This window comes from Balaenoptera borealis, assembly GCF_965194805.1.
Source record: "Balaenoptera borealis genome assembly, chromosome: 3".
NCBI lineage: Eukaryota > Metazoa > Chordata > Mammalia > Artiodactyla > Balaenopteridae > Balaenoptera > Balaenoptera borealis.
In genome coordinates this window covers 51511852-51528300 of record NC_138866.1, presented here as the reverse complement: position 1 = coordinate 51528300, position 16449 = coordinate 51511852, and positions in this window count along the sequence as shown.

Here is a 16449-nt window from a genome sequence, read left to right as displayed (position 1 = left end):
ACCAGCAGGGGGATTCTTCTAGTTATTAAATAGGTATATAGCAACTGTGCATTCTAGAACTGAGAAAATAACCACAGATGTATTTGGAATCTCACTAAGCCTACTACGAGCTGAACCTAAGCCAAAACTTCATTAATAAACTGAACCCACTAGTGCCTACTTGAATGGCAAACCAAAATAACATTTTGGGTTCTGAGGAATTAATGTCAGTTCAGAGTCTAGTAATTTCTGAAAAGTCTGGGAATTTCCCTTTTCTTAATGCACAGTCATCCTGCTGTGACTACATTTGTGGTGATTCAGGTTCTCAGTTTGCAGAAACAAAACAAAACAAAATGCTATAAGCAGATAGGGTAGGGGATCCCCAGAGAAAGAGAACCAGGCATGGCTTTCTTGATATAAGATAAGACATTTTAGGCCTAAGTCATTCTGTGATGTAAGCCTGGCCACAATGCTTGTGCTTGAACAGGGCTCAGTGATTAATGATCTTAAGGAACAAACAAAGTCAGGAACAAAGGAAGAGCAATCAAGAAACCAACAATAGTTCAGCAATAAAACAGAGTCCTAATTCCTCCTCAAGGGATATGCATAACAATCTGATACATACTTTTGAGATCTGCAGTAACTAAGGCCCCACCCAGGGAGAGAATCATGCTGAGACCCCAGACTGGTCAGAACTAAAGGAATAATGATGTTGACCTTTTCTGACCCTCCTGACTTCAATCAACTAAACCTTGGACTCTGTCGACCTTTGCCCCAATTCTATGCTGAATTCTACTTTACTCAAGCCCCTTCATGAATATGCATACACTGCCCAAGCCCCTTCATAAATATGCATGTATCCTTAGCATAAAACTTCCCCAATTTTGCTGTTGAATGAGACTCTGCTTTGGGAAAGATCTTTGGTGTTCTCCTTACTTGCTGTAAGTAGTTAATCCTTCCTTCTTCCACGCTTTGACTTGGTTGTGCCATTTGGCTCAATACCCACCAAGAGGCAAATCGAGTTTTTGGGTAACAATGCCTCTATAAAGGTTTTTTGTTTTTTTTGTTTTTGTCATTTACACTTCAAGTAAAATGTTATTAGACTGCACATCTATTTCAACCCAAGAAACATCAACCATTGTGAATGCTGCTCCCACCCTCCTGCTCATTATAGTCCCCACAACCATCCTGTCTGACTTGCTTTCATGGGCCAAACCTTGCAGGACTTCCATCTGGTTTCACCAGGGGCTCTTCACATGAAAAGTTCTCAACTCTAATCCTTGTCTTAGTCTGATGGGACTGAAAAACTCACTGCTTTGCTTTCCAGAGGCTACTTAGTTAACTTCACACCTCTTCTTTTCAGCAAATGTTGAGGGGAAAACAGGTTTAGTGATGGCTCAGCTCTCGTTTCTCACTTCTCACTAGGCTAAATTCTTATTCCTCTCTTTGTTGCTTCTCAAATCTTTATATCCCCCAGAGTGAACTAAAAACTCTATTCTGCCTCTGCTTCCCAACAGTGAGTTCTGCCCAGGCAAAATCCAGATTGTCCAACTCTTGCCTAGTGGCCAGAATCAGAAAATACCCAAAGGGGAAAAAGCTGCTCCCCTGAGGGGAATCTCATTTCCTCTATCCCAGGTTGATTCATTAGCTCTCCAAAGCCTATAAAGACATACATTTGTATATTTACCCATTTTAGTTGCTCTCAAAAGGAGCATTGATGTACCACAAACTACTCCATCATACCTGGGAGCAAAAGTTATACTTATTATTTAAAACAAGTGAAATAGTTGTTATTGGTTGATTAAGTTTTAACTGGAGTGTTTTTAGATTAGCAACTCTTATGCCCAAAATTTCTTCCTCTATTGCTTTATGAAAAAGTAATCTTACAGATGAAAATTAGGGCATCCATATTTTGTAGTTGGATGCTTAAAGATTTTGTTTTTAATCTTTGTAATTCACAAGATTTTAGTGTTTTTTTTATCAGTTTTCTTTTTTTTTTCCCCTAGCAATCACTAATACCCTCTCAATACACATATTCAGATCTCTTGCTTTGGATATTTTAGAAGCTTTTACTTTTGCTTCTCTATCATTTTTATTTCTGGTCTCTTGTATTTAGGCAAAATTGTTAAATTTTGAATTTCTCTTATGTATCCCCTGTATCTTCTCCTTAAAAATTTTTTTTTCATTTTTCTATTCCTTCACTTTGAATTTTGAGAAGAATTTCTCAACTTTTCTTCTATGTCAGTAATATACTTTACTAAAAGATGAATTCTGCAGTTAGGATTTAATTTTCTTAAACCATTTTTTAATTTGAAATACTTATTTGTCATATATATTCATATTTAAATCTCAGCTTATCTTTTGCTGTGGCTTTGATTATCTTTCTTGAATCCCATGTCTCCATGTTAAGAATTTCAAAGAGTATTTGAAAAGTTGTTTTTTTAGTTAACTGTTTTATCTCAGTTAAGATCTTCCTTTGAGACATTAGGAAACCATTTCAACTTCCATGCCCTTTAGTGAGTTTTTAACAATAAAATCTTAGATTTTTCTTTTACTTAATTATTCTGTGATGAAAAGAGATTGATCTAGACCAGGAATTTGCCAGTAGGTGATTTGCCTTGCTTATTTTCCATTTTAAACTTAGATAAATATCTTTATTGAAACTAAAATTAAAGTATCAAGTGACATTTCAAAGTTCTATCCATGCCCTATACCTAGCAGGCATTCATCTAGTATAGCTTTACTGAAAGGAGTTGAAATGGGCTATTCCTTAACCTTCACTCCTGATTCTAGGACACTAAACTGTAAGGACATTAAAAAAAAAAAAAATGACAGCTATTAGCATGAATGCTACAAAGGCTCTTCCTGTTTTTATTCTATATTGAGTGCTTAATTTATGTGAACTAAAAATCCCAGATAAAGATTTGCTAGCAGTAATAATTTCCCTTCTCTTCAGCTACCCACCCCGCCCCCAAACCAGGCATTCCCTGCCCCCCACATTTGGTGTTCAGTTGTTTTCCAGGAATATCAATCTACAAATGTCTATAGAAAGTGTAATATTGACAGACCACCTCAAAAACCATCCTTATATAAGATGCAACATTCTCAGGTTTATGGTCTAGTTTTGTGGTTGTTATATGACTGGTTCTCTGAGCAAAAGTTCAAGCAACAGAGAAAGGAGTAAAATCTCTTGAATTACTTTTATCAGGAAGATTGCATTTTAGATTGACTAGTATACCAGCAATTAGATTGTAATTTTTCATTGTATTCCATTGTTCTTGATGTTATTATGGCTTCCTCCAGCTATAAGGTGACTACCAGTATATATATATATATATACACACAAATATATATATAGTTTCTTCTGTCTTTAATACTATTTTAATTGGAACTTGACACAGGAAATGCTAGATATCATTTTAAGCAAGAGGATATTTCTATAATTTTAATAGGATTGTAAAAATTGTGTATAAATTTTTAATCTTAATATTTTACTCTTAGAAAGGCCATTTTAGAATTTTATATAGAAGAACCATTTGTGAAATTAAATGTCTTAGTTTTTTTCAGTTCTAGGCTCATCACAAGGGAAATAAAAACATCCCCTTCTAATATTAGGTATTTACTTTACTTGCTAATTAAATGTCTTCCAGCATTAGAATAAACTCCTTGAGTAAACCTTTTTGGTTCAGCATTGTAATTTCAATGTCTAAAACAGTGTTTGACAACTATCATCCACAAAAATAAATTTGTTTAATGAATTATATTCTTCCTTTCCTCTTTTAGGTCCATAAATCTGAGACCATTGAATGGAGAGTTGCCACTTAATAATAAAACCATAAATTTCATTAGTATAATTGGGCAATAAGGAGACCTCTTTTATATGTCTAAGTTCATTGAGGAAACTAAATTGATTTTTTTTTCCTAAGGAAGAATAGGCCAAGTATATTGAGATTTGGAAGGAGGGAGAGTGTCCTGTTTACTCACAGTTTCCTTGGATTTTAAGAGGACTTAGGATAGAGGTGGTAGACAGGGATATGGGTGAGACAGTGATTGTTGGTTCCATCCTTAGTTAATACAGATTCCTATTCCTTTTGGGAGCTTCGCTCAAGGTCCTGAGAATCAAGTTTTATAAAGAGGGAAAGGGGCCACCAGTGGAGATACCCATCTCTTGGGATCATGTGGGCACAGGGAAGGAGCAACAGTAGCTTCACTCACCAAAGATTAAGGATTAGAGCCTCTCCTTTGTTCTTGGTTGATATGTTTTGTGATTTTTATATCATCAAACCAAAGAAGAAAACACTTTAGCTCCTTTAGCATTTCCCCAACTGTTTGACAATTAGAGCTTTATGCTTTTTTATTATTTACTTTTATGAAATTGAGCATCTTTGTGCATTAGACTTTGGAGAGGTGGTTATATATATTTTCTTAGCCTTGTTTTTCAGAATTGAAATTACTGGGTAAAAGGAACAAATGGTTTTAAGGTTCTTAATTTATAGTGCCAAATGATTTCCTCCAAAGTTGTTCAATTTTCTTCCTTTAAAAAAAAAAATCTTTCAAAGCTTACTTTTCTTTTTTTCCTTCCAGTTTTATTGAGATATATTTGACATACAACACTGTATAAGTTTAAGGTGTACAGCATTATGATTTGATTTAGATACATCATGAAATGATTACCACAGTAAGTTTAAGTTAACATCCATCATTTCACATAGATACACAATTAAAGAAATAGAAAAAATTTTTACTTGTGATGAAAACTCTTGGGATTTACTCTCTTAACAACCTTCGTATGTAACATACCGCAGCGTAAATTATATTTATCGTGTTTTATATTACATCCTGAGTACTTATTTATTTATAACTGGAAGGTTGCACCTTTTGACAGCCTTCATCAAGTTCTCCCTCCCCCTGCTCCCATCTCTGGTAACCACAAATCTAATTTCTTTTTCTGTGAGTTTGTTTGTTTTGGAAGTATAATTGACCTACAACACTACGTTAGTTCCTATTATAAAACATAGTGATTCGGTATTTCTGTACATTTCAAAATATCACCAGGTTAAGTCTAGATACGATATATCACCATACAAAGATATTATAGTTATTGACTATATTCCCCACCCTGTACATTTTATACCCATGATTCATTTATTTTGCAACTGGAAGTTTGTACCTCTTAATCTCCTCCACCTATTTCTTTCCTCTCCCTATCACCTGCCCCTCTGGCAAACACCTGTTTGTTCTCTGTATCTATAACTTTGTTTTTGTTTTGTTATGTTTGTTCATTTGTTTTGTTTTCTAGATTCCACATATAAGTGAAATCATACAATATTTTCTCTAATTTCATTTAGTGTAATACCCTCTTGGTCTATCCATGTTATTGCAAATGGCAAAATTTCATTCTTTTTATGGCTGAGTGATATTTCTTTGTGTGTGTGTGTGTGTGTGTGTGTGTGTGTGTGTATACACATACCACATTTTCTTTATCCATTCATTTGGTTGTTGGACACTTAGGTTCCTTCTATATCTTGGCTATTGCATAAATGCTGCAATGAACATTGGAGTGCATATATCTTTTCTAATTAGTGTTTTTGTTTGCTTTGGATAAACACTCAGAAGTGGAATTGCTGGACCATATGGTAGTTCTATTTTTAATTTTTTGAGCAATCTCCATACTATTTTCCATAGTGGCTGCACCAATTTACATTCCTACCAACAGCACACGGGGGTTCCCTTTTCTCCATATCCTCGCCAATACTTGTTATTTGTTGTCTTTTTGATAAGGTGTGAGGTGATATCTTGTGGTTTTGATTTGCATTTTCCTGATGGTTAGTGATGTTGAGCATCTTTTCATGTGCCTATTGGCCATCTGTATGTCTTCTTTGCAAACAGGTCTATTTAGTTCCTCTGCCCATTTTTTAATTGGGTTGCTTATTTGATGTAAAGTTGTATGAGTTCTTTGTGTATTTTGGATATTAACCCCTTATTGGATGTATTTTTTGCAAATATCTTCCTCCATTCAGTAGGTGGCATTTTCATTTTGCTGATAGTTGCCTTTGCTGTGCAAAAGCTTTTTAGTTTGATGTTATCCCACTTGTTTATTTTTGTTTTTGTTTCCCTTGCTTGAGGAGACATATCCAAAAAATATTACTAAGACCAGTGTCAAAGAGTGTACTGCCTGTGTTTTTTTTCTAGAAGTTCTAGGGTTTCAAGTCTTACATTTAAGTCTTTATTCCATTTTTAATTTATTTTTGTGCATGGCATGAGAGAGTAGTCTAGTTTGATTCTTTAACATGTAGCTGTCCTGTTTTCCCAACACCCTTTATTGAAGAGGCTGTCTTTTCCCCATAAAATTTTTCAGTTTTCACCACCATAAACTGTATATAACACACATTTAAACACAATTTATCTTTCACAATTAAAATGTCAAACTCTGTTGATAATATTTCTAAATACTATTTTTTTATTATTTGCTTAAATGTAAGGTTGACAAATTTTCTATATAAACCATTGTTAGGAATGTCAGACATTTTACTGCTAAATTTGATCTTGGTTTTAATAGGAGAGGAAAATACATTAATATATTAAGCAAACATGCTGCAGTTTTGAAGTTTATAAAAAGCTTTTTTAAAAGCTGTTGATTGCTGTATTCAAGTAAAGAATAGCCATTTTATTTTATTAAGGGAAAAAAAACTGTATCCATCCTTGTTTCACATTAAGGAGGATAAGTATAAAGTGTCTTGGAAGTTTTAGATAATCTATACATTTAAAAGCTATGCTACCATCTTTAATAATTTAAATGTTATTTTAAATTTTCTCAGATATGTTTTCTAAGTTAGAATATGCTAACTCATAGGATTAGCAGATCAAGTCTTCTCTACTAGTATTTTGTAATGATTTCTATGTTAAATTTCCTTATTTATGAAAACAGGGATAATAAAATAATGCAATGGATGTATTGCACATACACATATACATGTATGCATATGTAGATAACCATTTGTGTGTGTGCAAAAATTAAATATGTAAGATATGAGAGGTGATTAAAGAATCATGAGATAGGCAACAATTCTAGATTTTATAGCTGATTTAGCAGTGTTTTTCTGATTTGCCATGTTACAATAAGTTTCTAAAGGTTTCTAAAAATAATTATTTCTAAATATATGATTTCACTGACTATATTCTCATTAAATGTTTAAAAGAGCATTTTATTGTGTGTTATTTTGACTCAACGGACATAATGCTGTAGCTATAGAGTATTTGATTCTGTAACAAGTGAATATAAAGTTATGTTTCTCTCTTGCTTTCTCAAATGAGTGTTTGCAGCATAAACACACACTGTGACATAGTCTACATGTGGTTATGGACCATTACTCGTTGACATTTCTATGTAACATAAACTTTAAAAAATCACCTTGAAACAAAAGCCAAGCTGTGAGACACCAGATGGGAACTGGATTTTTAAATATATACTGCAATTTCTTTTCAGATTTGGCTTATAGTTTTATTTCATAAAACTTTTCAGAAAAATGTTCAGATATTTAAATTTTGACAGGACAGTCAGAGACAGAGAGTTAACAAGTTTAAATGCTTTGGTTATAAAATTGCAATGCACATATCTTATTAAATGATCTTTATTGAGCACTGATATTACATAAAATTAATTTTCTCCTGCAACTTTTTGTTGGCTACCTTAGTTACCAATAGTCATAGTGTTGCAGACTATTGAATAGTCTTGTATCCATTATTTTAAATGATTTTTGATCCAACTATCCTCTATCAAAATTTAAAATGTCATGCATCATAACAATCTCTATTTTGTTAGGAATTTGATTAATTTGGAAATTGTGTTCTTTACTTTTGATCTTTTATATGATGCCATAGCCTTGAATTTGTCATTTTATGACATAAAGTGTGAGCTAAAACCATTCCATTTGCATATTTCAGATCATAGAGTATAAAGTCTGAGATTGGAACTTTGAATATGAATCTTATTGAGAGGTAGATACTACTGACTACATTCACCCATGCCCTTGCTGATTGATTCAATAGAATTGAACTCATGCCTCCTAAAGCTGATCGTATTTTGACCATGTTAGCATCATTCCATTTTGCAATAGGCAATAATTACTGTTCCCCTTCTCTTCCTTAACCTGGTTTCATGCATAAACTGTATAGAAACAAATCATTTTATTCTAAGTGTAGCCATAGTTATGAGAACCGGTTGAAAGAAAAAATGTAATTATAATAACTTCTTCGTATTTAACACAATCAATTCATGAAAAATAATCTTCCTATAAATTCAGAGTCATTGGGGATATGAAAAGCAGATGATTAAAATGATCTGAAAGTATCTCTTAGCCATCTGGGAGTGTGCAGATTGGTAGAACTTCCACTGACATTGTGATGAAAGAAACTCATTAAAGATATTTTGATTTGAAAAAGAGAGGGCAGAGGCTAGTTCTGGATGGATTAAGGAAAGAAGAAAGTGAGGGAGAATGGGGGAATGTGCATGCAGACTAATCACTTGGACTAAGAACTAGGTGAAGATCTAAGTTTAAGAACACTCTTTTAGATTTTGGCTGCTTATAATTTTAAGAATGGCATAGAAAATCTATTCTTGGTAGAAAGATCCTATAATTTTTAAACATGGCATTGAGCTTATACCATAGCTTCACTAAATTTATCCCCCAGAAACAGTAGCTAGGCTAAGAGGAATCACTTTAAAAACAAATCAAGATAATGATTCTGGCCCTGCTATTTCATTGACCCCCTAATGGTCATCAGAACTGAAAAAACTCCCAGTGTAACTCTAGTTGATAAATAAGACATTTGATGCCCAACATATGGTCAGAACCAAGATTGTGAAGTGGTGAGTTAGGATTTATGACTAGGGGTTTAAAAAAATCACTTATGGTGAAAACCCAATCAGAAAAATGATTAAAAGTGATATGATTGAGATTTGGAGTCCAAAAGAGCTGGATTCAAATTGTTTTCCAGTGTTATTAGCTGCATGACCTTATTTAAACTACGTACTTTCTGAAACTGAGTGTTCTCACAGAAAATGAGCACTAGAATACACAACTCACAGGTTTATGAGGGTTAAATGAGAAAAGGCATCCAAAGAATCCAGCATAGTGACTGGCACATAGCAGACACAGTATATTTTGTTATTATTATTGTCATGATTATTACTAATATAATAATTATGATGATGTCTAGCCATAGGTGACAGTTTTCAAATCTTGAAACATAAAGGGGTCATGCTTTCAGAGTCAAGCAAGAACAATACACAGAAACCCAACCTATCAACCTGTGTCAGGAAATGCAGCTGTAGAAAGTAAACAATAGTGAAGATTGAAGTCTGACACTAAGTGAAGCATAGCAAAACCATGGTCCTGAAAAAGATAGGGCATCAGGTATTCTTAGCCTGACTTGGGGATGCTGAGGATAGAGTTGGAGGAGGTAAAGTAAAATCTAGACAAAGGCTTTTTTGAACTAAGTGTAATTCAGGAGTAAGAACAAAATGAGCAAAGAAAAAAGTGTCTATGATGAAATTAAAATAGAATCAGGAATATGCTGATACAGTACCCAAGTATGATCTAAGACTTTTTAAGAGCTCCTTGACTAGGGACATGACTGACTAAAACCCTAATGCCTGCCGTAGTTAAACACTAACTTTTGACAATTTTGGAAATTGCATAAATGTTACTATAGGGAGTTGTATAGATCACTATATTGTGGGTCAGAATTTTGGAAGAGTTTTATGATAGGTTTACTTGTCTCTCCTGGAAATTTCTGGTACTGGCTTTATCCTACTCCAAAAAGTGATCTTGTGTTTTGAAATGGCTTGCCTACTACCTTACTGACTTTTTAAGAAAAGTTTTTGCTAGTAGAAGCAAGGTCCATGTAGATTGGTTTATCTTTCAGTCTCTCTAGGAATTTTTGAAGAAGTGTCAAGAGATAATAATTCCTAATATAAAAATTTGGGTTTAATTTTGAATTCTTAAAATTCCAAATTACACAACTGAGATAAGAGATGAACTGCTGTTTTAAATAAATTTAAATGTTGGGGCTTTAGGTTTAGAAGAAGGAATTTCATGGAATAAATAAGGATTGGGAGATTATTAACTACATCTATAAATAAATACAAAAGTGAAATCACAGAAGGAGGTGAGAAAATAGAGGTCAGAGACCATGATTGTAAGAACATTTTGGGTATATTAAGTTTTGTCAATTTCTCCTGTTTATTATATAGCTATTCCTGGTTTATTTCCTTGTAATAATAACTGGTAAAATGATTAACATGTAAGGATTCATATGTTTGTGTTCAGTTATACCAAAGAAAAGATGAGGTAGAAAGATATCCTATTTTGTATCCAGTTTTAAAAAAAAAAATCTATAAGGATTTGAGTAAGCATTGGTAGCTATATAGAGGAAAATCAGCCCAAATATTTCATGCATATGATAGAAAAAAGAGACTAATAAGACAAAAATTGATTTCAAGAAAATTACTAAGGATCCCATTTTTAAATCTTTCCTTATTCCAAACAAGAACAGATAAACTGAAAATTTATAATATAGTAGAATAATAATGTCACTACGTGGAAAGATGGTACCCTGGGCTGACATGAAATGTTCAATAATATCTAACATTATAAAACAGAAATAAAACTGATCATGGCTTCAGAGTTAAGCTGGCGACAATACACAAAAGTCCAATCTACTAGTCAGCCTATATAAGGAAATGTGGCTGTAGCTACAAAGTAAACAAAAAGACAAAAAAAAATCCTTACATGCCCCAAAAAGGAGGGAATTTGATGTGAGTGCATTGCATAAACAAACACAATGTGGCTAAGGATGGTGTGGGGAGAAAATTAGGATATAAGGTCTTAGAATATGGAACTAGAGTTTAAATACCCAACAGTTAAGTACAAGATATGGCTTTGTGCCTACACAAAGTGGGGCTAGAATTAGAAGCTTTTATAAATCAAGAACTTTCAAAGACTATGAAACTTATGAAAAGAAAAAAATTTTTAAATCTTTGCTCACGAGAGAGACCTTCAAGATGGTGGAGGAGTAAGATGTGGAGATCACCTTCCTCCCCACAAATAGATCAGAAATACATCTACATGTGGAACAACTCCTACAGAACACCTACTGAACGCTGGCAGGAGACCTCAGACTTCCCAAAAGCCATGTGGTTGACATGGTCTTGGTGCTCCAGCCGGATGTCAGGCCTGAGCCTTGGAGGTGGGAGAGCTGAGTTCAGGACATTGGTCAACCAGAGACCTCCTGGCTCCATGTGATATCAAATGTCGAAAGCTTTCCCAGAGATTTCCACATCAACGCTAAGACCCAGCTCCACTCAATGACCAGCAAGCTACAGTGCTGGACACCCTATGCCAAACAACTAGCAAGACAGGAACATAACCCCACCCATAAGCAGAGAGGCTGCCTAAAATCATAATAAGGTCACAGACACCCCAAAACACACCACCAGATGCACTCCTGTGCACCAGAAAGACAACATCCAGCCTCATCAACCAGAACACAGGCACCAGTCCCGTTCACCAGGAAGTCTACACAACCCACTGAACCAGCCTTAGCCACTGGGGGCAGACACCAAAAACAACGGGAACTACAAACTTGCAGCCTGCGAAAAGGAGATCTCAAACACAGTAAGTTAAGTAAAATGAGAAGACAGAGAAACACATAGCAGATGAAGGAGCAAGGTAAAAACCCACCAGACCAAACAAATGAAGAGGAAATAGGCAGTCTCCCTGAAAAAGAATTCAGAGTAATGACAGTAAAGATGATTTAAATATTGGAAATAGAATGAAGAAAATACAAGAAACATTTAACAAGGACCTAGAAGAACCAATGAGCAAACAAACAATGATGAACAGCACAATAAATGAAATTAAAAATTCTCTAGAATGAATCAATACCAGAATAACTGAGGCAGAAGAACAGATAAGTGACCTGGAAGACACAAAGGTGGAAATAACTACCGCAGAGCAGAATAAAGAAAAAAGAATGAAAAGAATTGAGGACAGTCTCAGGGACCACTGGGATAACATTAAACCCACTGAATTCAATTACAGGAAAATGTCTGTAAAAAATACAAACACATGGAGGCTAAACCATACACTACTAAATAACTAAGAGATCACTGAAGAAATCAAAGAGGAAATCAAAAAATACCTAGAAACAAATGACAATGAAAACATGACGACCCAAAATCTATGGGATGCAGCAAAAGCAGTGCTAAGAGGGAAGTTTATAGCACTACACTCCTACCTCAAGAAACAAGAAACATCTCAAATAAACAACCTAACCTTACACCTAAAGCAATTAGAGAAAGAAGAACAAAAGACCCCAAAGTTAGCAGAAGGAAAGAAATCATAACGATCAGAAAGGAAATAAATGAAAAAGAAATGAAGGAAACAGTAGCAAAGATCAAAAAGACTAAAAGCTGGTTCTTTGAGAAGATAAACAAAATTGATAAACCATTAGCTAGATTCATCAGAAAAAAAGGGAGAAGACTCAAATCCAGAATTAGAAATGAAAAAGGAGAAGTAACAGCTGACACTACAGAAATACAAAGGATCATGAGAGATTACTACAAGCAACTCTATGCCAATAAAGTGGACAACATAGAAGAAATGGGCAAATTCTTAGAAAAGTACAACCTTCGGAGACTGAACCAGGAAGAAAGAGAAAATATAAACAGACCAATCACAAACACTGAAATTGAGACTGTGATTAAAATCTTGCAACAAACAAAAGCCCAGGACCAGATGGCTTCACAGGCAAATTCTATCAAACATTTAGAGAAGAGCTAACACCTATCCTTATCAAACTCTTCCAAAATATAGCAGAGGGAAGAACACTCCCAAACTCATTCTCCGAGGCCACCATCACCCTGATACTAAAACCAGACAAAGATGTTACAAAAAAAGAAAACTACAAACCAATATCACTGATGAACATAGATGCAAAATTCCTCAACAAAATACTAGCAAACAGAATCCAACAGCACATTAAAAGGATCATACACCTTGATCAAGTGGTTTTTATCCCAGGAACGCAAGGATTCTTCAATATATGCAAATCAGTCAAGGTGGTAAACCATATTTACAAATGGCAGGAGAAAAACCATATGATCATCTCAATAGATGCAGAAAAAGCTTTTGACAAAATTCCATACCCATTTGTGATAAAAACCCTCCAGAAAGTAGGCATAGAGGGAACTTACCTCAACATAATAAAGGCCATATATGACAAACACACAGCCAACATCATTCTCAATGGAGAAAAACTGAAACCATTTCCTCTAAGATCAGGAACAAGACAAGGTTGCCCACTCTCACCACTATTATTCAACATAGTTTTGGAAGTGTTAGCCACAGCAATCAGAGAAGAAAAAGAAATTAAAGGAATCCAAATCGGAAAAGAAGAAGTAAAGCTGTCACTGTTTGCAGATGACATGATACTATCCATAGAGAATCCTAAAGATGCTACCAGAAAACTACTAGAGCTAATCAATGAATTTGGTAAAGTAGCAGGATACAAAATTAATGCACAGAAATCTCTTACATTCCTCTACACTAATGATGAAAAATCTGAAAGAGAAATTAAGGAAACACTCCCATTTACCTTTGCGACAAAAAGAATAAAATACCTAGGAATAAACCTACCTAGGGAGACGAAGGACCTGTATGCAGAAAACTATAAGACACTGATGAAAGAAATTAAAGATGATACAAACAGATGGAGAGATATACCATGTTCTTGGATTGGAAGAATCAACATTGTGAAAATGACTATACTACCCACAGCAGTCTACAGATTCCATGCAATCCCTATCAAACTACCAATGGCATTTTTCAGAACTAGAACAAAAAATTTCACAATTTGTATGGAAACACAAAAGACCCCAATAGCCAAAGCAATCTTGAGAAAGAACTCAACACGGAGCTGGAGGAGTGAAGCTCCCGGACTTCAGACTATACTACAAAGCTACAGTAATCAAGATAGTATGTTACCGGCACAAAGACAGAAATATGGATCAATGGAACAGGATACAAAGCCCGGAGATAAACCCACGCACATATGGTCACCTTATTTTTGATAAAGGAGGCAAGAATATACAATGGAGAAGTGACAGCCTCTTCAGTAAGTGGTGGTGGGGTAACTGGACAGCTACATGTAAAAGAATGAAATTAGAACACTCCCTAACACCATACACAAAAATGAACTCAAAATGGATTAAAGACCTAAGTGTAAGTCCAGACACTATAAAAGTCTTAGAGGAAAACATAGGCAGAACACTCTATGACATATATCACAGCAAGATCTTTTTTGACCCACCTCCTAGAGAAATGGAAATAAGAACAAAAATAAACAAATGGGACCTAATGAAACTTAAAAGTTTTAGTACAGCAAAGGGAACCATAAACAAGATGAAAAGGCAGCCCGTAGAATGGGAGTAAATATTTGCAAATGAAGCAACAAAGGATTATTCTCCAAAATTTATAAGCAGCTCATACAGCTCAATATCAAAAAAACAAACAACCCAATCCAAAAATGGGCAGAAGACCTAAATAGACATTTCTCCAAAGAAGATATACAGATGGCCAACAAACACATGAAAGAATGCTCGACAACAGTAATCATTAGAGAAATACAAATCAAAACTACAACGAGGTATCGCCTCACATCAGTTAGAATAGCCATCATCAAAAAATCTACAAACAGTAAATGCTGGAGAGGGTGTGGAGAAAAGAGAAGCCTCTTGCTCTGTTGGTGGTAATGTAAATTGATACAGCCACTATGGAGAACAGTATGGAGGTTCCTTAAAAAGCTAAAAATAGAACTACCGTATGACCCAGCAATCCTACTACTGGGCATATACCCTGAGAAAACCATAATTCAAAAAGAGTCATGCACCAAAATGTTCATTGCAGCTCTATTTACAATAGCCAGGACATGGAAGAAACCTAAGTGTCCACTGACAGATGAATGGATAAAGAAGATGTGGCACATATATACAATGGAATATTACTCAGACATAAAAAGAAACAAAATTGAGTTATTTGTAGTGAGGTGGGTGGACCTAGAGACTGTCATACAGAGTGAAGTAAGTCAGAGAGAGAAAAACAAATACCATATGCTAACACACACACACACACACACACACACACACACACACACACACACACACATATATATATATATATATATAAAGGTTCTGAAAAACCTAGGGGCAGGACAGGAATAAAGATGAAGATGTAGAGAATGGACTTGAGGATACAGAGAGGGGGACCGGTAAGCTGGGACTAAGTGAGAGAGTGGCATGGACACTACCAAATGTAAAATAGATGGCTAGTGGGAAGCAGCCACATAGCACAGGGAGATCAGCTCGGTGCTTTGTGACCACCTAGAGGGGTGGGATGGGGAAGGTGGGAGGGAGATGCAAGAGGGAGGAGATATGGGGATATATGTATATGTATAGCTGATTCACTTTGTTATAAAGCAGAAACTAGCACACCATTGTAAAGCAATTATTCTCCAATAAAGATGTTAAAAAAAAAAAATCTTTGCTCACTTGTTCAGGTATATCATAAAGTACGTTATCTTCTTCCCCAAGCCTTGGGTTGAAAGAAAAACAAAAATCACTTGTAAAAAGTAAAAAACTTAAGTATCATTTTAATGATACTTAAAATCTTAAGTATCATTTTAGAGTCCATATTTACATTGTTCATGTGGTATAGAAATATTCAACTGAGAAATTAAATAGCAGTTTGTCCCAGACTTTGCAAGCTGCTGGAACCCTGGAAAAATCTATTGCAAAACTCTTCTGGATAAGAGATTTTCACAGTTAAGGTCACGTGGGTTTCCTTAAAAAAATATTATATAGCCCATGCTGAAGATAAGCTCAAGGAAACAGAATTATGATGTATAGAAAGAAATGAATCACTAAAAAGTAAAGTCACCTGTCACAATAAACAAAATAATTGCGAACACATAACAGAGTCATCTAAAAGACAGTTTAGAGAACCCATTACAAAAGAAACATTTGTTTGGAATCCAATTTCAATTTTCATAAATTCAAATAACTCTGTGCTTTAGAACCATTTTCCCTGAGAAAGAAGGGTTAAACTTATGATGACATGTAGTGTGTTTATAAGAATTTATAAATGATAGACATTTTAGACATGGATAGTCTGTGGGATGGCTTTATCGTTGTTAAGGACCTGATATGTAAATAGCTGGTCCACCAAAATAAGCCTACAGATACAAAGTGGGTGGACATTTTTGAAGAGCTGTAAACTAATTTCTAAAAATATAAAATTTTGCTGTTCCTAGTGAGTAAAATCCTAAATGCCCCATGCTCAAACACTTTTATTGAGAAGATATTTAGTCTAATGTCATCACATTGGACTGACACCAAGAATCAGTGTAATG